Here is a 27,298-nt window from a genome sequence, read left to right as displayed (position 1 = left end):
TGGGCCTAGATCGACCCGGTTTGGTGCAGGTGGTTGACTTCTGCGTGCGCCCGCTGTCCCCGGAGAAGGAGCTAGCGGCTCGGTCGCCTCCAATCCTCGCCGCATCCCCCAACCTACCGGTAGGAGAATGGGTTCGCGGCACAGCGCAGGCGTGCACCGATGGATAAGCCCACGAGCGGCGGTCGCCTGGTGGCTCCTACATTCGCCCCTGCTGTTTTTGTAGAATACACTGCGCTACCTTTTCAATTGATTCGCCCTGCATTCACATGTTTTCTTTATTCTAGATTTTGATTTCTTGAATTTCTCTCTCCTGTTCATGATTTATTCTCTCTCCTTATGAATTCCAGCAGCGGATTGATGTGCTCAAGTTGGATTTATTCTCTCTCCTTATGAATTCCAGCAACGGATTGATGTGTTCAAGTTGGATTTATTCTCTCTCCTGCTTATGAATTCCAGCAGCGTATTAATGAAGTTCTCATCCGATTCTTTCTGCACAAAATTGTAGCACGAGATTGTTTATTTCCCGCTGCTCTGGCGTTGATACATTCTCCTTCCTCTTTTTTATCTCCTCTTTGCATTTTCTTTCCCATCTTACTATACTAGATTGTGGGGTTGTTGTGTGGCTAGGCAGTAGGCACATGGACTTGAGGGGGTTACTTGAGATTGGATTTTCTTGCATCTCCCGTCGGATGATTGGTCGATTTTCTTTTGATGATTCTGTAAATTTTGCAGCAGCCTCATCTTCTCTTGGTTCTGGTTTCTTTTCTGCGTAGATGTTCTTGAGCAGCGGAAGAAACAGTTTGATTTCTTCCTTGGATTCAGAGGGGTAAAACGATTTGTTTTTTCTCTTCCATTGTCTCCATCTGTGGATGCGAGCACTGTGATTCGCAAGCCAGGAGGAAGGGCACCACGTGAAGGCCGCGCTATTCTTTCGATTGATTTGTAGTGCTCTAGATCAAACGATTTCATATTTGTTTTCAGATTTGTGATTTGCTCTTTTGCCCCTCCGTATCTTTATTCTTCTTCTGATGATTTTGCTGTCGAGACTTTCACGGCTTCATGGTTCATGGTGCTGAACTGCTGGTGCATTGCTCTGTTCAGTTCGTATGGTTCTGAATTAATGTGGGCTTCTTGGTTGATTTCTGTGGAAGTAGTCTGATGTTTTTCCTACTCTGAACAAAGTCCAGCTACTTCAAGTTGTCATGTGTTGCCTCGTTGATTTCAGGTTCTTGCTCTACTTTGAGATAGATTTTTTGCGTGATGTTGAGTTTCCTAAATTCCTTCCCCTGACTTCTTGTTCTGCTTGTATATAGCAACATCCACGGCGTCGTCGGTGTGCTTTGAGAGTGACGATGGCCCCCGGCAATGCAAACTATTTAGCAATTCCGTTTGGCCTTTTTTTTGACTCGATCTGAGGAAATTAGTTTTCTTTATTTGGAGGGAAAAAATCTTGCTAACCATAATGTTGAAGAAAACAAGTCATGTCCGTGTCTTATTCCCAATCTAGATTTGATTCACCTTTTTTCAGATCTCAGTTTCCCTGTGTTTTCGATTCAGATTTTATGTTGATCTTTTTAGAAGTTTCGATTAGGATTTTGCTTTAAACGCGTGATGTTTAATTTTTTGTTGCAGGGTGTTCACAATCTAGATCCCTTGTTCAGTCAAATAAAGTGTGATGTAAATAGATATTTAGATATAATACATATTTTTTCTGTCACATAAATTTGTATCCTGTCCATCAAAATAATATATTCTCAGAATGGTCATGTAGCTGGGCAGCCATGCCTACTTTTGTGGCTCTTTTGTCCTTTTGTCTGCTGCAACGGCAGTGGAGCAAGGCACAGACAGGTTGAATTTTTCTTGTGGATCGATAACGGACGTGAATGAAAGGAAACGGCAGCACGAATTGTAGAACAATATCGGACGGTAGCTGCCCTATGCACAGCTAGCCACCTAGGTAGAAAATCCGCGTCGAGTATATATATATATATATATATATATATATACACTAGCTGAATGCCCGTGCGTTGCTACGGAAAATCTAAATTAAATAAATTTCTTGTTATGTGCAACTTTTAAGCTACGAACCGATCATCTATGAAGTTTGAGAATTTTAGAAGCGAACACTACAGAGTTCATAGAACATCAAAGTACTACCCATAACTGAATCTTTGAATTCTACATAGTATGTATGTTTAAATATATTCACTTGATATGGGAGATTAAAATAAATTGTTTTGAGTTGTACAAGTTAGATTTTTATTTAAAATTATAGCTGGTGTATTGCTGATGAATGGAAAGATGTCATTTTAGTTGAAAGGAAGATAACTATATCCATGTGTAGAGCTCTCTAAACAATTTGATGCTCCAGTTCGCGCTAACATTTTGATGAAAGATGAAAACCTCAACTACGTCCCACACACATATATTAATTAATTTTTTTATAAATACCAAATATTTCAATGACTAACGCATATGCTTTATATATGAAAATGTACATGATTAATTTAATAATATTTATTTGGAAATCTAGATGTTGATGTTTTTATCTACATATTTTATTAAACTTTACATCGTTTAACTCGTTGAAAAACTTATATGCACTACGGTTTAGCAAGAAGGGAGTACAATGTAATTTGGATAAAAAACTCATAAATAAAATCTATGAAGGCACAATCGTCCATCCCACAATAGCATTATTAATTATGAATAGCACCTAGCAATTAGCAAGATTTTAGAAAAAAATCAGAGCAGCCTCTAAGAGCATCCCCACTCGTTGGCGCTCCCCACGCCCAAATCCGGCGAAATTTTCGTCCGGATTGGATGAAGTTTTGGCGTGGGGAGCGCCGAAGTTCCAGCCGTCCCCCCGGCAGGAAACCCCCAACCTCGACCATTTGACATATTTCAAACAAATTCAACATAAAATTTAACAAGTTCGGCAAACAAGAGGACGAAAATTGCTGAAACAAATTCGGCGATAACAGTACAATGTTTAACAAGTGCTGAAACAAATGAAGCACACAAATTTCACAATTTTTCAAACAAATTAAGACAGACTAGTTGGCGTCGGCGTTGGCGTTGCCTCGGAGCCTCCATATGTGCTCCACCAGATCATCTTGCAGCAGCTGGTGCATTGTAGAGTCTCGAATCTCCTCGTCTTGGGCGGCTGCTGCCATCTCTTCTTGCATAAGCTCGACGAACATCTGCTCCTCCTCTTCGTCCGAGTCCATGGCCGGCGAGGCAAATGGACGAACACCTGACGGGCGTGGTCGACGCAACCCGAGCCGCGAGCGACGACGAGCAAGCAGGCCGGAAAACAGGCCGGCGGAAGAGCAGCCAGATAGGCCGTCGTCCAAACACGGCGGAATATAGGCAGGTGGGGAAGGAGTGGCGGCGCAATCTGGGCAACAAGCCGGCGGGGTGGTGCCGGCGGCGAGAGAGATACGAGGGGTGGGGGAGAATTTGAGCGACGTGGCGGTGGGGTTCGTGCGTCGAGTCACCGACAGATCGGGCCCTTCCCCGCTTTTCACTCGTCCGGAGTCCCCGAGAGCTCCCCGGGGGGCCGGGGGGGGCGTGGGATCGCCGGATGAATTTAGGCCCAAATCCGGACGAAAACGAGAAACCGGGGGCGCGACTGGGCCGAATTTCGCCGTCCGGATGGAAAAAACGCTCGCCGGGGGCCTCCTCGGGGGGACGAGTGGAGATGCTCTAACTACCTCTCTCAAATTCTCTCTCCCTGTCTCACCAAAGAGGTAGCAGTCTACAAAGCGGCAGTAGCAGTCTAATGAATAGCAGCAAACGAGCAGCAGCCAATAAATCAGATCAAACAATTATCTTTCTTTCCCATCGAGCTGGTCGCTCCTTTTCCCTGCACGCCCACACCACATCGCAATGTGGCCATGCCTGGAGCTCCGGTTCTGCTGCTCCTTGCTCTCTCCTCCGTAGCCTCCTCCCATGCCTTCCACTCGCCGTAGCATCTCTCTCCCGAAGCAGCACGCTTCCCACCCCCTTCACCTTCATCTCTCTCTCAGGTGACCTTCGTCCCCCTCTCCCTGGCGTCCATCCCCTCTGCATCCCCCTCTTCCACGATCCATCTCCACCAGCAGGCATCCTATCGGATTGCTCCTCCCCCAAAGCTGCAGAAGGGCAGCAAGATTAGACGGGCGCTTCTAGCGATGGAGGCTAGGCGCAGGGGCGGCAACCGACAAGTGAGCTCGACCCGAACGGGATAGGATTCGCGCCGGCTTTAGCCTCAACGTGGCCGCCAGGGAGATTGTTGGGGAGGGGCCGGCGTGGAGCTCGTGGATCCCGCGTCGGAGGGAGCAGGCGTCGGCAAGATTGGGGATAGATGGGGACGGGTGTGTGCGGCAGTGTCCAGACAGGACGGTTCGGGTGGTTTTTTTATCCGGTTTTTCCCCGTACGAAGGGCCGATGGAACTGGTTTTTTTGACGTACGAACGATTTTTTGACGTACGGCGTTGGATTCGCACGGAAATTTCGCAACTTTTCCGTGTTCATTGTTTCCCCAAATTCTATATTTATTAAAACTAATTTGAAATATACAAAACAACGTTTTCGCGGATTTCTCTATTTATGTACAGTTTTTGGGTTCCAGTTTTCAAACCGTTTATCGGAATGATGCGTATGATATGCCGTTGGAAAGGTGCTGACTAGGCGCACCTTTTTCATGAAGAACACTTTTCTAAATTCTTTATAGTTTAAGAGCAGATTTGAAAATACGTGATTCCGTTTTTCGAATTTCTCGGTTTTTCGAACTGCTTTTGGGGTTTTTCTCCGAACCACTTATTGGAATGTTACAAATGATATTGCGTTGAAAAGATATTGATTAGGCGAATATTTTTCATGTTGAATGTTTTTCCAAATTCTAAATGGTTTTAGTTTAATTTCAGAAATACGTAAAAGTGAAGATAACGCCGACACAAGAATATTTTGAAATAGGCTCATCCAGATTGATTAGATGTGGCATTGCGGTGTGTTGGAGTATTAGTATAGTTATATTAGTGCTAATTGTACGTAGCTCCGGTCGATTTGCGCAATGAGAGGTCGTACGAAGGATTTCTATGTGTATGATTTCCGCCCAGAAAAATAGAGTCTCGATTATGGAAGTGAACTTCCCGATATCTCGTTTGTGAACTTCCGGTCGCGTTATAAAAATTACAAGCATGTTCAAAATGAACTTCCTACATGTTCAAAGTGAACTTCCATAAACTTCACTAGTGGTTTTAGGTGAACTTCACTAGTGTGTATAGTATGATTGGGATGAATTTTCGTAGCATTGAAATTGAAGTTCCATTTTTTATAGAGAAGTGTCATACCAAAATAACATGGGGCAGACTGACATCCCCAAAACATTGTTTGTGAACCTCGCTCTTAAAACGTAGTGAACTAACGTGATAAAACAGTGATTTGCACATTTACATGTGTGTATTGAACTCCCCATATATAAGAAGAGACAATAGAGCTTCCTGACAAATAGAGGAGTATTGCTCGTAAATGCTGATAACGAAGGGTTACAATTTTTTATCAAGATACACATGCACTTCTCGAATGCAAGAAACGAGCTTCTCGAAGTCAATAAATGAACTTGCAAAGTGTGCTTTGCACTCGACCAAACTTTGTCAAAACAAAACATTAACACATAGTATGTGTATTAAATTAAAGAATTAAACTCGCACATACACATGGCCTGCTGCACTTTGGAAGTCATATAGCGGGCAGTTCACAAATCATCATGTCGAAATACACAAGCAGCCACCTTTTGCAGTTCAGAAGTTGGTGTAGTTCAATCTCATGTGCACAATTTTCACACTACAGGGGGATGGAGCTGCACATGCTTGCGGCAATAGCGATGTGAATTCCCTCGGTGGTGGACACTGAACTCCCTCTGTGGGCGACAGTGACTATCAAACAAGCTAGCTAAGCACGGGTTTATCGAGCTGGATGGCTTCGATGATGCAGCAGGCTAGGAGCTTCAGTGTGTGTCCGGGGCAAAGCTGCTACTCTGTGGGAAGCAAGCTGTTGTTGCACAGAGCGAAGTGTTGTTGCTGAGAAGTGAATTGTTGCTCCGTATAGCCGAGCCACAATACTGGACTCAAGTAGAATCCTCCTGGATTTTTAACCTGTGCTATCCAAGCGCCACTAAGGCGTCGTTGAGAAATAATCCACCAACAATCTCGGCCACGTGTGTTGTTGAGTTTTCCTGATTGGTCTAGAGCAAGCAATTATTTACAACTTCCTCACAGCCTGTGAATTTAAAAACAAAGAGTGATTAGTAAGATTTGTTTAGTATTCATGTGCAGCAAAATACCTACCAAAATTTCAAGCAAACACTGACGGGAAAACAAGCTAGAATAGGCATCAAATTCGCAATAAAAACAAGCAAGAATAAGCATGTGTTTTCTTAATGTGTTCCCTGTTTCAATTAATATTCCATTAATCTCGCATCTCTCTTCTTCTCAATAATTGCACAGAAAAAAATTACATGGAAGTAGTTGATTACACATTAAAGCTTTGGATTTGAAGTGAACCTCACCGTTAGTGAACTGCTTTAAATAATCATGCAAACTGCTATTTTTAAGTATTTTCAATCAGAGTTAATACAAGTACCGGTGGTCAATAAACCTTCAACTTATACACGGATAAACTGAACTTCACGGCAATATAAATCCTTACTTCAATAGAGAGAAAGTGAACTTCAGCAATAAAATAAACTTGCCCAGAAAATGAACTCACACACATGAGTAAACGAACCTGAGACGGCAATGTTTGCAGGCTAACACGAAGCTATTATGTGCACCGTACAAATGAACTTGCCTGGTTTCATTTTTTTCCATAAGAAACAGAGAACACACACAGAAAAAAGAGACAGAACAAAGTTTCAGAAGTAGAAATCAACAGTTGACAAACCTAAAGATGGAGCTGTAGAGAGCGATTTGAAGCCATTTGGTATCAAGGATACGCGAGTGAACCCCCAGTGTAGCTACATTTATGCACATGAAACTTTACACTATCAAAAATTAATAAAATAATAGTCCATCTAGCAAGAATAAATAAAGTAAAGTAGCAGGAGATGTGAACCTCACGAATTAGGAGAAATGAACTCCACGGATTAGGAAAAGTGAGCTCTTCATCTCCGCACCTTTATTCTTTTTGTGCACTTGTGCTCGGCTGCTTCACGCAATGAAGAGCATGACTTGCAGTGACAATCGTAGGAGCCAGCCGCAAGAACTCACAGCTCGTTGCAATGCTGCTTGTGGGTACTGTGATGATCGTTAAGTCATATAAAAAAGCGAACTTCACATATGGAAAAAGGTGCACTACGCCAATCAAGTAATGTGAACTTCAAAAAAGAAATTCCACAGATCTTATTAGCATAAAAATCACAAACTAAGTGCAGGCTTGTGAAGCTTTGTAGGTTTCAGCTACTTTTGAGAAAAATGTCAAATTGTTCTACCTTTTTTCTCTGAAAGCTTTTCCCTGTTGAACTAATTGAACTTCACAAAAATAATCTATCTAGCAGGAATATATAAATTGGAAATAGCAATAGCTGTGAACTTCGTGAATTAAGAGAAGTGAGCTTCACAGATTAGGGAAGTGCGGATGAGAAGAAGTGAACTCATATATTTTTGATAAGGTTCTGTTTGTTTTTTCCATAAAAATCAGAGAACGGCATGTTTCAGTTTTGCTTGATGATAGGCTGTAGTTTTATTTTGCCAATATTACATAACAATGAGAGCCTGTAATCTAGACCATAATAGCAAGATGATTGCCAACTGTATTCATTTATTTTCCAAACTGTTTTTACCACAAAAAATGGACTTCTCATATGTACATATAGAAAACTGAATGAATTACTGCCTAAAAAATGAATTGAACTCCCTTTTGGTCCTAATCCAACTGCTATAAATAACCAAGAGAACCGCTCGATGCTGCACTCAGGAATATGAGCAGGTCCATTTTCATGTACTGAACCGGTCTAGAGCAAAGAATGAACTTCTTTAGCAATTGCAAGAATAAATTATTGCAAATTAGAGGAATGTCGACACAGACAGAGAAATACTTGTGGAAGTTATTCTAGAAACATAGTGCTTCCTGCCAACAAATTAAGCTAACTACTGCAGGAACAAGTGAATTTATTTTGGGCCAAGAAAACTGAACTTACTATCTGCACGAAGTGAACTTTTATTGATATAGCCCTCCTCGGAAAACAGAAGTGAACTAACATGAGCGATCCCTAAGGATGATGTAGTGAACTTCGTGGTAGAAAATGTGAACTTTTCTTCCTCACGAATAAATGCAAATAAGGAAATTATAAGAAGAATGAACTTTCGAATTGATTTGTATGCTAACGTCCAAATTTTTCGACAAACAAGCACTCACAAATCTATTTTTAATTAAACTTCATAAGTGGATGAGGTGAGCTTCTATTTGTTCCATAATCGATCGATGCAAAGATAGGTGTTCTCTAAACTGTTTGCACAAGCAAACATGTGGAGTAATATAAGGAAATAAACTAGAACGGACTGCAGCATCAGCATAGATCATATAAAAGGAAATATCATAGGTAATTGTTTAGAAGTGCATACCAAATGCAAGTGTCTTCATTTTCATACATTTTTTTAGTAAGTGCCAAACATGCTTGCCATCAGGAGCCTCAAAGGTCCTGCCATACGTAAGATATAGTTCATTTTCTAGAGCTCATTGTAGTGATATATAAAAACAATGGAATAGCATAAATGCTAGATATACAATGTGAGAGCAGCATTGTTATAAAAGTTGATTAACGAGTTATTTTTGAGTTTCAAGACATGATAAAACAAGTGAGCTTCCCCTAATGGAGGAACTGAACTTTTAGCAAATAAAAAGGTGAACCGCAGAACCACATTGCTTTTTAATTAGCTATAATTCCCATGTACATGTACCAAACTTCGCGGTAGAGAGAAAGTGAACTTCAGATAAGAAAAGATTGAGCTTCTAGTCATGCCTAAAGTGAAAACGATCACCATGAAGAGCATCTCTTAGGTGCGAGAACAAGCAGCAAAGTGGAGCATGAATTGTGAGCTTCAGTCGCAACCAAGTGGACCTCTGGACATGCAATTTTCTAAAGGTTATTTTTCCGCGCAAGAACTTTTGTTTTTCAGGTATTGAACCAGTTTTAATCAAAGAGTGAACTTCATGTGTTATTGCGAAGCCATTTTTTTGTAAATTAGGAGCAAATTCTGGTGGAAATTATTTTTCAAGGATAATTCTTTTTGGAGACATAAAAGCAAACACTTGTAGGGAACAAATTCACAGATTGTGAACTGCTACCATGGCCTATGGTGAACTGCGCCATGGCCACTCGGTCACAGACGATACATCTCTGAGGTTGGATACTCGCAATAACCTTTTAACAAAAGGTGTCGCTCGACTAATAAAAATAGTTTACTCCTCTCACCAGGCAGACTGAACTTCTCAAACAAATAAATGAACTTTGCAACCGCACTAAATTCTTAATTTTTTTGTCTAACGCACTTTTTAGTGTGTTTTTACTGAAACCACCACGTAGCTTGAAATAAAAGTGAATTTTCTGCATGGACATAATGAACTTATTTTCTTTTCATTTCATCGAATCAATTGATCAATTAATCAATGCAAAAGGTAAAGTGTCATATATATAAATCCACTAGAGAAAGCATAACGTAGACAGGAAGAGAGGTAGCGTATTCCAGAACTTACAACACAAGGACTAGTCGCTGAACGACTGCACTTCTTGCATTTTTCTCGGTACTATTTCTTGGATTGAGCCAACCCAATACAGCTGACTAGATCGCTCCATGAGGCAAGCTTGTGAGATTCTGTACAAGAGGAACAAAGTAAAGGGAGGTGGACAGTTCAGAAGTAGCGGTTCAGAAATAGCATCACAATTCTGAAAACATAAAGCGATTACAACAGGTAGGGCATGCAGTTCATAAGTAGAAGAAACGAACTCTACAGCAGCAGCAGTGTCGACACCGATGCAAATGTTGGCCAGCAGGATGCAGTGCACACGTCGCTGCAGCACAGCCTGGGAGGCGGCCTTTCGGGGGTTCAGTACCCAATCGTAAGCTTCCACTCAGCACCGGAGGCCACACATGTGACAACCCGTAGTTTTTTCTGCAGAAATTAACATGAGTTTTACTTCTAGAAACTTTAGTCGGCCAGTTTTTGATGCAGAGATAAACTTTTATATACAGCTAGTTTAACACGCTGCATCCTGTAATGAACTGAAGTTCAGAGATTCCCTAAAGAAAAACGTAGTTCACATATTAAAATGGAAAGGCTCGATGCAGAAGTTGTCGCGGTTCAGATCAGCAATGCACTGCAGTGCACACCACCGAACATCATTCAGTTGGACTGAGCCAATCAGGTCGATTGAATCGATTGTTCGATGAGCTAGCTCATGTATAAGGAACAAAGAAAAAAGGGGCCTCTAGATCAACAAAAACAGAGTGGCAGCCACACTATGCAGCAGTCCTCCCTGCCCTCTGCTAAAAAAAATAGCCGCTATAAATTATTCCCAGCTTGTGCAATGACCATTAAAAGCAAAAAGCACGTCATCCTTATCGATATAAGTTTCAGTTTTCATAAACAGGAGCACACCAACCTAGAAATGAAACAAGTCCATAGTTACTTATACCTTCAGAAATGCTCAAAATAATAGTTCAAATGTCTCCGATGAACATATTGTTTGTCATCCAGGTGATTGTCCTCGCTGAAGACCATCCTCTATTATTTTTGTTTGAATTTCTGTTATTGTGTTAGACAACAATAATGTGAACCAAAAGAACAACCTGAAAATACAAAGTGAACTTGCGCCTATGAAAAATGTGAACTAATGTTTTTAGTACCAGACAGGTGAACAGAATAAAGTGAACTTGTCCCGATCCACATTGCAGTCTTCTTTTTATCGATGTAATACATAATGGAAACAAATTAAAAAGGGGGGCTCACCAGAAGAAACAACACGGCAGCTCAGAAACAGGCAAGTTCAGATCAAGCGATGGAGTGCCACAGCCGGCCGCCTGGCCTGGCTCGACGGCCACGCCGGCCTGAGTGCCTGACTGAGACGAGACTGCGGCGAGCCTGGACCACGATGGGCGGAGCTTGCCGGCCAGCGCGCGAAGGTGGGCGAGGCAGGGATTGGAGAGGGGAGGGCAGCGGCCGACGGTGGCTGGCGCGGGAGGTTGGGGAAGGGCCGTGCGAGACCGCAAATCGTCCCCGTGTGGATCCCTCGTGGGGATGTGGACTCGCTGGTAGCGTTGTGTTGGTGGTGCAGGGGTGGGAGGAGTACCAAAGTGGATGCGAGAGGTAGTCCACGCCGGGCGCTCGATCGAGTCAAAGCCCCGCATCCGCGAGAATCGGCTGGGGAAGGGGATGGAAGGAGGGGTCGGCTACCGTGCGGAGGCCAGGTGGCCGGTGAGGCGGCGTGGAGGAGGTCCGCGTTCGCCAACGGCCGTGGTTAAGCGGCACGGTGTCACGGAGCGCCGGGTTGGCGGCGGTCGCACAGAACAGGGGCAGCACGGAGAAGCTCCTGGCCGGCGGCCGCCGCGTAGCACAACGGCGTGATGGAGGAGCTCCTGGCCGACAGTCGTCTGGGGAAGAAGGTGAGGCGGGATTAGGGCTGGGTGCGCAGTCGGGGGAAGAAGGTGAGGCGGGAGTAGGGCCAGATGCGCAGCGCTTCTGGGGAAGTTCGGACAGTTCGGTACAGGGTAGGTGGGAGGAAGGAGAACTGGTTCAGGTCGGAAGGTTTTTCTGGTGGATAGGGGTTCGAGAATAACCCCTTAAGAGTGGTTCTAGAATAGTTATTCTCGAACCCCTATCCACCAGAAAAACCTTCCGACCTGAACCAGTTCTCCTTACTCCCCCCAACCCAGTACCGAACTGTCCGAACTTCCGTGGCGCTGCGCATCCGGCCCTACTCCCGCCTCACCTTCTTCCCCCGATCGCGCACCCAGCCCTAATCCCGCCTCACCTTCTTCCCCCTGCACGACCGTCGGCCAGGAGCTCCTCCATCACGCCGTTGTGCTACGCGGCGGCCGCCGGCCAGAGCTTCTCCGTGCTGCCCCTGTTCTGTGCGACCGCCGCCAACCCGGCGCTCCGTGACACCGTGCCGCGAACCACGGCCGTTGGCGAACGCGGACCTCCTCCACGCCGCCTCACCGGCCACCTGGCCTCCCCGCACGGTAGCCGACCCCTCCTTCCATCCCCTTCCCAGCGTCGATTCTCGCGGATGCGGGCTTTGACTCGATCGAGCGCCCGGCGTGGACTACCTCTCGCATCCACTTTGGTACTCCTCCCAATTCCCTGCACCACCAACACAACGCTACCAGCGAGTCCACATCGATCAGGAGGTATCCACACGGGGACGATTTGCGCCTCGCACGGCCCTTCCCCAACCTCCCGCGCCAGCCACCGTCGGCCGCTGCCCTCCTCTCCAATCCTGCCTCGCCCACCTCTCGCGCTGGCCGGCAAGCTCCGCCCCATCGTGGTCCAGGCTCGCTGCAGCCTCGTCTCGCCAGCACTCAAGGCCGGCGTGGCTGCCGAGCCAGTGCCAGCGGCCGGCTGTGGCACTCCATCGCTTGATCTGAACTTGCCTGTTTCTGAGCTGCCGTGTTGTTTCTTCTGGTGAGCCCCCCTTTTTAATTTGTTTCCATTATGTATTACATCGATAAAAAGAAGACTGCAATGTGGATCGGGACAAGTTCACTTTATTCTCGTTCAATTGTCTGGTACTAAAAACATTAGTTCACATTATTCATAGGCGCAAGTTCACTTTGTATTTTCAGGTTGTTCTTTTGGTTCACATTATTGTTGTCTAACACAATAACAGAAATTCAAACAAAAATAATAGAGGATGGTCTTCAGCGAGGACAATCACCTGGATGACAAACAATATGTTCATCGGAGACATTTGAACTATTATTTTGAGCATTTCCTGAAGGTATAAGTAACTATGGACTTGTTTCATTTCTAGGTTGGTGTGCTCCTGTTTATGAAAACTGAAACTTATATCGATAAGGATGACGTGCTTTTTTGCTTTTAATGGTCATTGCACAAGCTGGGAATAATTTATAGCGGCTATTTTTTTTAGCAGAGGGCAGGGAGGACCGGCTGCATAGTGTGGCCAGTGCCACTCTGTTTTTGTTGATCTAGAGGCCCCCTTTTTTTCTTTGTTCCTTATACATGAGCTAGCTCATCGAACAATCGATTCAATCGACCTGGATTGGCTCAGTCCAACTGAATGATGTTCGGTGGTGTGCACTGCAGTGCATTGCTGATCTGAACCGCGACAACTTCTGCATCGAGCCTTTCCATTTTAATATGTGAACTACGTTTTTCTTTAGGGAATCTCTGAACTTCAGTTCATTACAGGATGCAGCGTGTTAAACTAGCTGTATATAAAAGTTTATCTCTGCATCAAAAACTGGCCGACTAAAGTTTCTAGAAGTAAAACTCATGTTAATTTCTGCAGAAAAAAACTACGGGTTGTCACATGTGTGGCCTCCGGTGCTGAGTGGAAGCTTACGATTGGGTACTGAACCCCCGAAAGGCCGCCTCCCAGGCTGTGCTGCAGCGACGTGTGCACTGCATCCTGCTGGCCAACATTTGCATCGGTGTCGACACTGCTGCTGCTGTAGAGTTCGTTTCTTCTACTTATGAACTGCATGCCCTACCTGTTGCACTGCTTTATGTTTTCAGAATTGTGATGCTATTTCTGAACCGCTACTTCTGAACTGTCCACCTCCCTTTACTTTGTTCCTCTTGTACAGAATCTCACAAGCTTGCCTCATGGAGCGATCTAGTCAGCTGTATTGGGTTGGCTCAATCCAAGAAATAGTACCGAGAAAAATGCAAGAAGTGCAATCGCTCAGCGACTAGTCCTTGTGTTGTAAGTTCTGGAATACGCTACCTCTCTTCCTGTCTACTTTATGCTTTCTCTAGTGGATTTATATATATGACACTTTACCTTTTGCATTGATTAATTGATCAATTGATTCGATGAAATGAAAAGAAAATAAGTTCATTATGTCCATGCAGAAAATTCACTTTTTATTTCAAGCTACGTGGTGGTTTCAGTAAAAACACACTAAAAAAGTGCAGTTAGACAAAAAAAAATTAAGAATTTAGTGCGGTTGCAAAGTTCATTTATTTGTTTGAGAAGTTCAGTTCGTCTGGTGAGAGGAGTAAACTATTTTTATTAGTCGAGCGACACCTTTTGTTAAAAGGTTATTGCGAGTATCCAAACTCAGAGATGTATCGTCTGTGACCGAGTGGCCATGGCGCAGTTCACCATAGGCCATGGTAGCAGTTCACAATCTGTGAATTTGTTCCCTACAAGTGTTTGCTTTTATGTCTCCAAAAAAGAATTATCCTTGAAAAAATAATTTCCACCAGAATTTGCTCCTAATTTACAAAAAAATGGCTTCGCAATAACACATGAAGTTCACTCTTTGATTAAAACTGGTTCAATACCTGAAAAACAAAAGTTCTTGCGCGGAAAAATAACCTTTAGAAAATTGCATGTCCAGAGGTCCACTTGGTTGCGACACTGAAGCTCACAATTCATGCTCCACTTTGTCGCTTGTTCTGCACCTAAGAGATGCTCTTCATGGTGATCGTTTTCACTTTAGGCATGACTAGAAGCTCAATCTTTTCTTATCTGAAGTTCACTTTCTCTCTACCGCGAAGTTTGGTACATGTACATGGGAATTATAGCTAATTAAAAAGCAATGTGGTTCTGCGGTTCACCTTTTTATTTGCTAAAAGTTCAGTTCCTCCATTAGGGGAAGCTCACTTGTTTTATCATGTCTTGAAACTCAAAAATAACTCGTTAATCAACTTTTATAACAATGCTGCTCTGCGATTGTATATCTAGCATTTATGCTATTCCATTGTTTTTATATATCACTACAATGAGCTCTAGAAAATGAACTATATCTTTCTCGTATGGCAGGACCTTTGAGGCTCCCGATGGCAAGCATGTTTGGCACTTACTAAAAAATGTATGAAAATGAAGACACTTGCATTTGGTATGCACTTCTAAACAATTACCTATGATATTTCCTTTTATATGATCTATGCTGATGCTGCAGTCCGTTCTAGTTTATTTCCTTATATTACTCCACATGTTTGCTTGTGCAAACAGTTTAGAGAACACCTATCTTTGCATCGACTGATTATGGAACAAATAGAAGCTCACCTCATCCACTTATGAAGTTTAATTAAAAATAGATTTGTGAGTGCTTGTTTGTCAGAAAAATTTGGACGTTAGCATACAAATCAATTCCAGAAAGTTCATTCTTCTTATAATTTCCTTATTTGCATTTATTCGTGAGGAAGAAAAGTTCACATTTTTCTACCACGAAGTTCACTACATCATCCTTAGGGATCGCTCATGTTAGTTCACTTCTGTTTTCCGAGGAGGGCTATATCAATAAAAGTTCACTTCGTGCGGATAGTAAGTTCAGCTTTTCTTGGCCCAAAATAAATTCACTTGTTCCTGCAGTAGTTAGCTTAATTTGTTGGCAGTGAAGCACTATGTTTCTAGAATAACTTCCACAAGTATTTCTCTGTACGTGTCGACATTCCTCTAATTTGCAATAATTTATTCTTGCAATTGCTAAAGAAGTTCATTCTTTGCTCTAGACCGGTTCAGTACATGAAAATGGACCTGCTCATATTCCTGAGTGCAGCATCGAGCGGTTCTCTTGGTTATTTATAGCAGTTGGATTAGGACCAAAAGGGAGTTCAATTCATTTTTTAGGCAGTAATTCATTCAGTTTTCTATATGTACATATGAGAAGTCCATTTTTTGTGGTAAAAACAGTTTGGAAAATAAATGAATACAGTTGGCAATCATCTTGCTATTATGGTCTAGATTACGTGCTCTCAATGTTATTTAATATTTGCAAAATAAAACTACAGCCTATCATCAAGCAAAACTTAAACATGCCGTTCTCTGATTTTTATGGAAAAAACAAACAGAACCTTATCAAAAATATATGAGTTCACTTCTTCTCATCCGCACTTCCCTAATCTGTGAAGCTCACTTCTCTTAATTCACGAAGTTCACAGCTATTGCTATTTCCAATTTATATATTCCTGCTAGATAGATTATTTTTGTGAAGTTCAATTAGTTCAACAGGGAAAAGCTTTCAGAGAAAAAAGGTAGAACAATTTGACATTTTTCTCAAAAGTAGCTGAAACCTACAAAGCTTCACAAGCCTGCACTTAGTTTGTGATTTTTATGCTAATAAGATCTGTGGAATTTCTTTTGAAGTTCACATTACTTGATTGGCGTAGTGCACCTTTTTCCATATGTGAAGTTCGCTTTTTATATGACTTAACGATCATCACAAGCACCCACAAGCAGCATTGCAACGAGCTGTGAGTTCTTGCGGCTGGCTCCTACGATTGTCACTGCAAGTCATGCTCTTCATTGCGTGAAGCAGCCGAGCACAAGTGCACAAAAAGAATAAAGGTGCGGAGATGAAGAGCTCACTTTTCCTAATCCGTGGAGTTCATTTCTCCTAATTCGTGAGGTTCACATCTCCTGCTACTTTACTTTATTTATTCTTGCTAGATGGACTATTATTTTATTAATTTTTGATAGTGTAAAGTTTCATGTGCATAAATGTAGCTACACTGGGGGTTCACTCGCGTATCCTTGACAGTCCAGCGGGCTTCAAATCGCTCTCTACAGCTCCATCTTTAGGTTTGTCAACTGTTGATTTCTACTTCTGAAACTTTGTTCTGTCTCTTTTTTCTGTGTGTGTTCTCTGTTTCTTATGGAAAAAAATGAAACCAGGCAAGTTCATTTGTACGGTGCACATAATAGCTTCGTGTTAGCCTGCAAACATTGCCGTCTCAGGTTCGTTTACTCATGTGTGTGAGTTCATTTTCTGGGCAAGTTTATTTTATTGCTGAAGTTCACTTTCTCTCTATTGAAGTAAGGATTTATATTGCCGTGAAGTTCAGTTTATCCGTGTATAAGTTGAAGGTTTATTGACCACCGGTACTTGTATTAACTCTGATTGAAAATACTTAAAAATAGCAGTTTGCATGATTATTTAAAGCAGTTCACTAACGGTGAGGTTCACTTCAAATCCAAAGCTTTAATGTGTAATCAACTACTTCCATGTAATTTTTTTTCTGTGCAATTATTGAGAAGAAGAGAGATGCGAGATTAATGGAATATTAATTGAAACAGGGGAACACATTAAGAAAACACATGCTTATTCTTGCTTGTTTTTATTGCGAATTTGATGCCTATTCTAGCTTGTTTTCCCGTCGTTGTTTGCTTGAAATTTTGGTAGGTATTTTGCTGCACATGAATACTAAACAAATCTTACTAATCACTCTTTGTTTTTAAATTCACAGGCTGTGAGGAAGTTGTAAATAATTGCTTGCTCTAGACCAATCAGGAAAACTCAACAACACACGTGCTGGAGATTGTTGGTGGATTATTTCTCAACGACGCCTTAGTGGCAGTTGGATAGCACAGGGTTAAAAAAATCCAGGAGGATTCTACTTGAGTCCAGTATTGTGGCTCGGCTATACGGAGCAACAATTCACTTCTCAGGCAACAACACTTCGCTTCCCAGGCAACAACAGCTTGCTTCCCACAGAGTAGCAGTTTGCCCCGGTACACACACTGAAGCTCCTAGCCTGCTGCATCATCGAAGCCATCCAGCTCGATAAACCCGTGCTTAGCTAGCTTGTTTGATAGTCACTGTCGCCCACAGAGGGAGTTCAGTGTCCACCACCGAGGGAATTCACATCGCTATTGCCGCAAGCATGTGCAGCTCCATCCCCCTGTAGTGTGAAAATTGTGCACATGAGATTGAACTACACCAACTTCTGAACTGCAAAAGGTGGCTGCTTGTGTATTTCGACATGATGATTTGTGAACTGCCCGCTATATGACTTCCAAAGTGCAGCAGGCCATGTGTATGTGCGAGTTTAATTCTTTAATTTAATACACATACTATGTGTTAATGTTTTGTTTTGACAAAGTTTGGTCGAGTGCAGCACACTTTGCAAGTTCATTTATTGACTTCGAGAAGCTCGTTTCTTGCATTCGAGAAGTGCATGTGTATCTTGATAAAAAATTGTAACCCTTCGTTATCAGCATTTACGAGCAATACTCCTCTATTTGTCAGGAAGCTCTATTGTCTCTTCTTATATATGGGGAGTTCAATACACACATGTAACTGTGCAAATCACTCTTTTATCACGGGAGTTCACGACGTTAAAAGAGCGAGGTTCACAAACAATGTTTTGGGGATGTCAGACATCCCCATGTTATTTTGGTATGACACTTCTCTATAAAAAATGGAACTTCAATTTCAATGCTACGAAAATTCATCCCAATCATACTATACACACTAGTGAAGTTCACCTAAAACCACTAGTGAAGTTTATGGAAGTTCACTTTGAACATGTAGGAAGTTCATTTTGAACATGCTTGTAATTTTTATAACGCGACCGGAAGTTCACAAACGAGATATCGGGAAGTTCACTTCCATAATCGAGACTCTATTTTTCTCAAGTGAAATCATACACATAGAAATCCTTCGTACGACCTCTCATTGCGCAAATCGACCGGAGCTACGTACAATTAGCACTAATATAACTATACTAATACTCCAACACACCGCAATGCCACATCTAATCAATCTGGATGAGCCTATTTCAAAATATTCTTGTGTCGGCGTTATCTTCACTTTTACGTATTTCTGAAATTAAACTAAAACCATTTAGAATTTGGAAAAACATTCAACATGAAAAATATTCGCCTAATCAATATCTTTTCAACGCAATATCATTTGTAACATTCCAATAAGTGGTTCGGAGAAAAACCCCAAAAGCAGTTCGAAAAACCGAGAAATTCGAAAAACGGAATCACGTATTTTCAAATCTGCTCTTAAACTATAAAGAATTTAGAAAAGTGTTCTTCATGAAAAAGGTGCGCCTAGTCAGCACCTTTCCAACGGCATATCATACGCATCATTCCGATAAACGGTTTGAAAACTAGAACCCAAAAACTGTACATAAATAGAGAAATCCGCGAAAACGTTGTTTTGTATATTTCAAATTAGTTTTAATAAATATAGAATTTGGGGAAACAATGAACACGGAAAAGTTGCGAAATTTCCGTGCGAATCCAACGGTATATTATAAGCATCAATCCGATAAGCGGTTTGAAAATCATCATGAAAATACTGTCCGCACGAACATGCAATTCTGGTATTCCGTCGAGAAGTTCACTAGGAAACACCCCGGAAGTTCAGAAAGGGTTCGAGAATAGTTATTCTCGAACCGGTTCGAGAATAGCAGACCTATATATATATATATATATATATATATATATATATATATATATCTATATATATATATATATGGACGCGGATTTTCTACCTAGGGTGATAGCTGTGCATAGGCTTACGATCGTCCGATGTTATCTTGTGATTCGTTTTGCCGTCTTCATCCGTTACTCGTTTCCGTCTGAGTGTTTGTAAACACTGTGCGGCATCCATTCCAGCGAAAGAAACTGCAAAAAGTTCACACCGTGCTGGCTACGTGGAGCCCTCCACGTGCGGTTGTCAGAAGGCCCAACAGCGCCTCGTGCCCGTCCCATGTCCATGAAAGATCCATTCTCTTTCAAATTCCAAGATCCATACTTATTTTTAGCTAATTAACAAATCCATTCTTTATTGAAAGACAAATCAGGAGGTTCATACATGTTTGTTCAGTGTCACCCCAGATCAAACTAGATCAAAATAAAAATGCAATGAAAAGTGGAGAAGAAGAAAGGGAAAAAAATTGCGACAGAAAGTTCCAATGGCGCCATCTCTACCCAAACCGCCCATGGGGGCGGGACAGCCCGAACGAAACAATTTTTTCCACAGAGCCCACCAACCACCAGGTTCGACCCCAATCCCCCTGCTTCCCCACCATCGTACCTCCCGCCGCCGGCCACCCCACCGTCGGCCTACAGGGCCCCCGCGCCACCGCTGGAAGCCCATGACGCGCACCTCCGGCCGGCCAACCTCCCCTGCCGCGCGCGCCTGCCATCCCTTCCTCCCCAGCCGGACCCACGCGCCACTGTAGCCGCAGCGCTAACGCGCCGCCGTCCAGAGCTCGTCTCGCCGTCGCTGCCCCTGATTCCACCAACAGCCGCCGCCCCAGGGTCCGACCCCTCGATCTCCGCCGCCGACGCCATGAGTTTGACCACCGCCACCATGGGAGGTCCCGCTCCCCAACATTCGCCGGCGACAGCGGCGCCTCCCTCTCACGCAGACCACCTGGAGGTCCACGCGCCGCCGACTGGAGTTCCTCGCGCCCCCGCAGCTTGGTCTTTGCGTCGCCCTGCATCCTTTGCAGGCCCCTGCGTCCCGCCGTCGATTTCCCGACCATGAGACCTTCCCGCCCCACGCCGTGCCAGCTCCTGGTGCATCTCCCTGCGGTGATGCCCTGCGTCCCCTTCCTCCATTACTCGATGTCCGCTGCATATATGGAAGTGCAAATCCTATATTTTCCGAGAAGTTTGCATCTTAGGATATGAAAAAAAGAAGATAAAAATTATTTGATGATTTCTTAGTATATAAAAATTGATCAACCAAAAACATGATAGAACTCATTTGACAAATTTATTCTTCAGTTATGCTCATATATGGTACACAAAAAATGTTCAATCTGCAGACAACAAACAGTTCGCTTATACATTGATTTTTGTTTTTTTTTGTGACTTACCGTATGTGATGTTGCTCGGCTGAAAATAACAGAAAACTAAGATAATTTCTTGAAAACGACAGCAAATTTACAAAATCTGTTAATGAAAAGGCAGTATCCAAACATCTCTTTGGTTTTTTTATGTGGCACAATGTCACAATATATATTTTAATAGCATAGTTAGATCAAAAGAAAATCTGACAAATAAACTGTCGGGAAGTACGTATTGCTGTGACCGGGAAGTATGAGTCTTCGGAACATTAAGTTGAGAAGAAATAAAAGGGGAATGCTCATTTGGGTCACTATTTTGTGTGTTCTTCGCCGAGGAACGAAGAGGCACCGCGGTGTTCATGCACTATTTTACATGTGTTAGCAGTAAAAGGCAGTAGTGGCGGCACAATTTCTTCAGTGCGATGCAGAAATTAGATTGGCTTGGATTCGGTTGTTTATTTGTTAATATCGTTGCATTTGCAAGGATAGCTGATGTTGTGATGTTTTGTTTTGTATCTAGCTTTTCTTAATGCTGTAGATGTCGTCGATGAATAGCCAAATAATTGGGGAGAGTGACAATAGTTAAAATGATGCTAAAAGAGAGGATACTGGCAGCAAGAGTACGGTGGAGAAAACCCACATATTTTTGTTTAGAAAAGCATCTATTTCTTGAAGGAAAAAAGTATATATACACGCCCCATCTCCTTGTTTAGAAAAGCATCTATTTCTTGAATACCCATCTTTGTAAGGACGGACTACAATCTGGGAATTCCTTTCCTCTATTGGATTTTCATGCTTCTAGGTATAAAATAGACACAGTTATGTCCACCCTGGTGCATTTTATTTTTCCAAAATCAAGGTACATCATTTGCTCAAGAAAATACTCCCACATAAGTCCACATAGCAAAAAAAAATTAATCCCATCACCCTTAAAGTTCATATACTTGACAATGAGAAGTACAACCATTCGACACGAGCAATACACCCACTTAATATAGGAAGTACAAGAAATCCGACAAAGTCCAAATGTAGAAAAAACAAAATAATCCCATCATCTACGAGGAAGTACGAGCAGTGATTCCGAGAAGTACAGGCGGAGACAACATGAAGTACAAGCTGTAATTTACATGAATTAAAAGTGTTCAAAGAAAATACTCCCACATAAGTCCACATAGAAAAAAACAATAATAAGCCCATCACCCTTAAATAAGTTCACATACTTGACAATGAGAAGTACAACCATTCGGCATGAATAGTACACCCACTTAATATACTAAGTACATGAAACCCGACAAAGTCCAAATGTAGAAAAACAAAATAATCCTATCATCTACGAGGAAGTACGAGCAGTGATTCCGAGAAGTACAGGCGGAGACAACACGAAGTACAACCGGTAATTACATGAATTAAAATACCCCCACATAAGTTCACATAGCAACATTGTGAAGTTCAAATATTAAGATCCGGGAAGTACATAATCTCTTTTTGTAATAGAATATAGGGACAATCTAACATTATCATTTTGAAGCACACATGCTAGTTTTTGTAAAACACACTAGTATCAACACATTTCCAGGAAGTACAACCACGAAGGCCAAGCAGTACAAGGACATGTCGTGGGAAGTTCAGATGCGTGTGGTTGTGCTGGGCATTTTGTGTGGACATGGACCTCAAACGAACACCGTATGAGAAACTTATAGTCATTTTACTGAACACTTATGTGAAACAGTGCCGAGAAGTACAACCGCATTTCCCTGGAAGTGCAAGTTCGTGTCGAGGAAAGTTCAATGCTCTGTTTTTACGGGGCGGAAATCTATTGTTCAAATCTCATCGATTTGATCACCAACCACTTCAATCATTGTCACCAAAAGCTTTATATGGTAGAGTATATGTCTAATTTCATTACCTACAACATTTTACAACAAATAAATGGATCTAATCTATTAAATTCAAATTGTTGTCCCACAAAATATACCGGAAACATGATTTCAAAACTTCTAAAATTACTTTCAAATCGTTTGGAGTTGGAAAAATGGTAGATACAAAAAAGATGCGCCATTTTGAGACCTTTCCAACCGTATATAATTTGTATTGTTTAAATATACCACATGGAAATCGCGGGGAAAATCATTCGGTATCCATCACATAAAACAGGCGGACAGTAATTCATGTTATTCTATTAAACTGTAAGGAATTATAGGAAACAATTGGAATAAGAAAGTTGCGCCTAGTCCATAGCTTTCCAACGCCATATTATTTGCATCATTCCGATATACGGTTGAAACAAATCATCCAAATTACTGTCCGCTCATTTTTTGAGTACGTCCGAATTTCGGTATTTTCAAAATTGTTCAAAAACTTTGAGGATTTTGGAAAAACGTAAAACATGAAAAGGTTGCACAATTTCATTATCTTTCCAATGGTATATCATTTGCACAGTTTCGATAAGCGATTCAAAAACCGAACTAAAAGTTCGTTTTCTGGCAATATATAAGTGTTTTCGTATTTTCAAAATTAAATTTAAACCATGCAAAATCTGTGAAAAGTGTGAACATGAAAAAGTTGCGGTTTTTCATTATCTAAAAAACGGTATATCATTTGCATAGTTCCGACAAATGGTTGGGAAACACGAAGTAGAATCAGTAGCTCTGAAGAAAATGGGAAGTTTAGGTAAGTTCGACAGAAAGTCGAACCCTGTTATCCGGGAAGTACAACCTTGTGTCCAGGGAAGTACAAGTCGGTGCTCAGAATATTATTCTGCAACCGGTTGCAGAATAGTGCTGGTATATATATATATATGCAGGCAATGAACGAGATGGGGTAGAAATAAATCACTTACAGAACGTAGCAACTGATGATAGATTTGTCGAGCTCGCGCAGATTGAAAAGCTGGAACAATTCACTCAGATGAACTGCTACATAGTGATGTTTGAAGTGATGCTCATGTCTAACTTCCGCACAAATATATTCTTTGGCGGCTTTATTTTTTATGTAACCCTTGTACCAAATTAGCAGACTTTTCATTTGTGGAGGTAGATCCTCTTCCTGCGCAGGCTCGATGAGAGGCCCATTCGGCACATATGTAATTACTACCTCACTCATTGGCGCCTCCTCAAGGCCTAACAGTGCACGAAGAGTCATACCGATCTGGGCCGCTTGTTCTCTGGCACCCGTTACAGTCATTCCCTATTCTGCCGCAGCTGCTATGCTTATGGGGTCCATTAGTTCAGCATCCGGACCGGCGACTTTCACTATGAGCGGGGCGATCGACTGTTTACTTTGTTCCCCGAGCTGGGCAACTCGTTTCCCGCTTTTTTTACTTGCTAATTCTTTCTCGGCCTCCTCCAAGGCTTTCTTCTCCCGCTTCTCCGTCAAGTCTTTCTTCTCCTTGAACATGAGTGCTTGCCTACAAAGTTCACGTGCATAGTCGTCAGGCAGATTCTTCGCGGCTTGGGACGGTGTGCTCAAAAATGACTTAGCCCACTTCTTTTCCTTGTCAGAATATACTGGCTTGGGCTCGGGCTCTCTTTTCGCCTTCGATTCCGCCCTCCATTTCTCATGGTGAGCAGCCGCGGCCGCGTCGACTTCCTCGGCACTACGTTCCCAAGGCCTTGTGGGGAGAGGCTTCAGTGATGGCTCCGGTACCTTTGTGGTCTTAGGTACATAAGGGTCCGGGTTAATAGTCCAGGACTGCTTCTGCTTCTTTGCCGGAGGTGGATTGGGGGGCAGCTTCTGCTTACCCGCCCGAGGCGGACTGGGGGGCGGCGGCTGCTTACCCGCCGGAGGTGAACTGGGGGGCGGCGTCGGCTGACATGAAGGAGGTGTAGGTGAAGCACCACCACCACCACCGCCACCGCCACCACCACCGTAGGGGGGGGGGTGGACTTGTTGGCCTTGGCGCCTCGCTTGGAAACTTGATAAACTTCTTTTGCCATAGAATGAACTGTTGCTTGACATCTCCAAGTCTTCTCTCCCCTTCAGGTGTAGCAATGTCAATCTCCAGGTCCTCAAACCCTTATTTTTATCCGATATGGCCTTGAATTCCTCTGATTTCTTTTGCCTCATAAATTCGGTCCAATCATCTTTCAGCTTCTCATACTGTCCGCTGAAATCCGGAGTCTTCCCCTTCTCGACATATTGAGCTGCTAAATTTTTCTTGTAGGTCCGGAATGTTGTGGCCATCTTGTGAAGAGCGAACTCTTTGACCAGCCTCCTCCTCGTACGTCCCTCCGGATCGTCGTTACCGAATTCATCTTTTTTGTTGTATTCCGGAGGTAGAACGAAATGCTCCATAAGCGTTCTCCAGCATTCCTTTTTCTTTCTCTTGCTGACGAAACTGGAACCAACACGTGCCTTCACTGGCTCATGCCATTCCTGGACGGTGATCGGGACGCTGTCTCTAACAACGACTCCGCATTGGTTGATGAACTTGGTGTACGCCTCTTCGGGCTCCAGCGGCTTGCCGGTTGGACTGATAACATCAATGTTATATGTTACTCCTTGTTTCAGCGTCTTGGTTTTGCCACGCTTTGTCTTCACTGATTTTTTCGACGATCCTCTGGCCGAGGGCTAAAATAAGAAAGAGAGTCGAATTAATACACATATTTATTGAAATCGGTAAATTTGTATCACCAGAGGCTCAATGTATATATATACCTCGCCAGAGGTGGTGATTGATAATTGCTTATCAACATTGCCGGAGGTGTTTGTCGACGGTTGACCTCCATCAATAGTGCCCGTTCCTTCGTCATCACCTCGCTGACGACCTTCATCTTCACCGTCAAGGTTTAGATAAGAAGAGATATCCTCTTCTTCATCTTCTACGGCTGGCACATAAAGAATGTCGCCGTTTATGATGCCGAAAAGATGTGCCTCAGCTTCCGGATTATAGTTATCCCTAATCGGGTCGGCTCTATCGTCCGCCATATGTGTCACTCCTGAAAACATGTAGTAAAAACTAATTAATCCTGGCGGTGGCGAAAGGGGGGCGGTGGCGGTGGTAAAAGGGCGGTGGCGGTGATAGTGGCGGTGGCGGTGCCGATCCTCTCTCTCGTAAAAAAACAAAAAAAAATCCGCGCGTATACGGAGGGGGCGGCGACGGGTCGGTGGAGAAAGGGCGGTGGTGTTTCTTTTTTGTTACATATGAATAGCCGCACGCGTCGCCCCTTCTCTCTCTGGCCGGCGGCGCGTCACCCCTTCCCTCTGGTCGGCGACGGCGAGGGAGGCTGCGGCGACACCGATGGCGGCCGGCGACATACGGGCCGGGCGCGGCAGATTTGGCCGGGGCCGGATTCTTACGCGGTGCGGTGATGACGATGGCGGCGACGGCGAGGGAGGCGACACGCGGCGGATTTTGTTAATTATCAAGTTTTATGTTTTTTGTTAACTATAGTTACTAATTCATTAATTATAATTACAAGTTTTATTTTTTTTGTTAAGTATAGTTAAAATTAAAAATAACAAACAAAACATAAAAAAAGAAAAAAATCTGGCGGCCGGCCCTCTCTCTTCCTCTCTCTCTCTGTACGTGCCCGACGGCCAACCGCGCGCCTCCGGCCGGCGGCGCGTGCGGGGCAGCGGCGCGTGCGGCATGTGCGGGACGACGGCGGCGCGCGCGCGAGACGTACGTCGCGGCGGTCGTCGAAAGCGGGCGGCGCGTCATCAAGGCGTCGGCGGTCGAAGAACGGGCGGCGAGCGGTCGGCGGCTCCGGCGCGGCGACGGCGGCGTGAGGAGCTTCGGCGGCGGCGCGGTCGATCGGCGGGCCGGGGCTTCGCTGCAGAGCTTCGGCGGCGCGGTCGATCGGCGGGTAGGGCTGCAGAGCTTCGCGCGGAGAAGAAGAGATGGGAGCGGCGGTTCGGGCGCGAAACTTATAGGAAGCGACCTTTAGTCACGGTTGGTGAGACTAACCGCGACTAAAGGGTTTTTCGGCGGGTTTTTTGTTCCCGCGCGGAACTAGACCAACCGCGACTAAAGGCCATTTTCATAATTATTTTCATTTCAAAATCTAAAAAATACAAATAATATATCAAAAAATTCAGAAAAATAAAACTAATTCATTTCAAAATCTTAAAAATACAAATAATATATCAAAAAATTCAGAAAAATAAAACTAATTCATTTCAAAATCTTAAAAATACAAATAATATATCAAAAAATTCAGAAAATAAAACTAATTCATTTCAAAATCTTAAAAATACAAATAATATATCAAAAAATTCAGAAAAATAAAACTAATTCATTTCAAATTGTTAAAAATACAAATAATACATTAAAAAATTCATAAAAATAAAACTAATTCATTTCAAAATCTTAATAATACAAATAATACATCAAAAAATTCAGAAAAATAAAACTAATTCATTTCAAAATGTTAAAAGTAAATTTCTTCCCACCTCTGTCTTCCCGCCCCCTCTTCCCACCAGTTCTTCCCGGCCGCCTCTGTCTTCCCGCCCCCTCTTCCCACCAGTTCTTCCCCGCCGCCTCTGTCCGCCCCCTCTTCTTCCCACCAGTTCTTCCCGGCCGCCTCTGTCT

The 27,298-nt window shown here is 43.1% G+C and overlaps 4 long non-coding RNA genes across 6 annotated transcripts; 2 read left to right on the top strand and 2 right to left on the bottom strand.

The window, feature by feature from the left end:
• Positions 1-6,132: 6,132 nt before the first annotated feature.
• LOC139831941 (uncharacterized) lies at positions 6,133-6,961 on the bottom strand. The gene is made up of 3 exons (XR_011746351.1): positions 6,928-6,961; positions 6,772-6,834; positions 6,133-6,264 (listed from the first exon to the last, which is right to left on the bottom strand). It is a non-coding gene; the product is annotated as an uncharacterized lncRNA (long non-coding RNA).
• Positions 6,962-6,969: 8 nt separating this feature from the next.
• On the bottom strand, positions 6,970-8,683 carry LOC139831940 (uncharacterized). Of its 2 annotated transcripts, none has more exons than XR_011746350.1 (3): positions 8,607-8,683; positions 7,099-7,280; positions 6,970-7,000 (listed from the first exon to the last, which is right to left on the bottom strand). It is a non-coding gene; the product is annotated as an uncharacterized lncRNA (long non-coding RNA). The 2 variants fall into 2 exon arrangements; XR_011746349.1 differs by having other exon boundaries at positions 6,978-7,020.
• Positions 8,684-12,823: 4,140 nt separating this feature from the next.
• Positions 12,824-13,897, top strand: LOC127309611 (uncharacterized). Its single transcript, XR_007857245.2, has 3 exons — positions 12,824-12,982; positions 13,514-13,680; positions 13,812-13,897. It is a non-coding gene; the product is annotated as an uncharacterized lncRNA (long non-coding RNA).
• A 2,513-nt stretch (positions 13,898-16,410) lies between these two features.
• LOC127309610 (uncharacterized) lies at positions 16,411-18,044 on the top strand. 2 transcript variants are annotated; one of them, XR_011746347.1, is made up of 4 exons: positions 16,411-16,583; positions 16,682-16,756; positions 16,850-16,912; positions 17,422-18,044. It is a non-coding gene; the product is annotated as an uncharacterized lncRNA (long non-coding RNA). The 2 variants fall into 2 exon arrangements; XR_011746348.1 differs by having other exon boundaries at positions 16,662-16,756.
• Positions 18,045-27,298: the final 9,254 nt, after the last annotated feature.

Source organism: Lolium perenne, chromosome 6, assembly GCF_019359855.2.
Source record: "Lolium perenne isolate Kyuss_39 chromosome 6, Kyuss_2.0, whole genome shotgun sequence".
NCBI lineage: Eukaryota > Viridiplantae > Streptophyta > Magnoliopsida > Poales > Poaceae > Lolium > Lolium perenne.
This window is presented reverse-complemented; position numbering and strand designations above follow the sequence as displayed.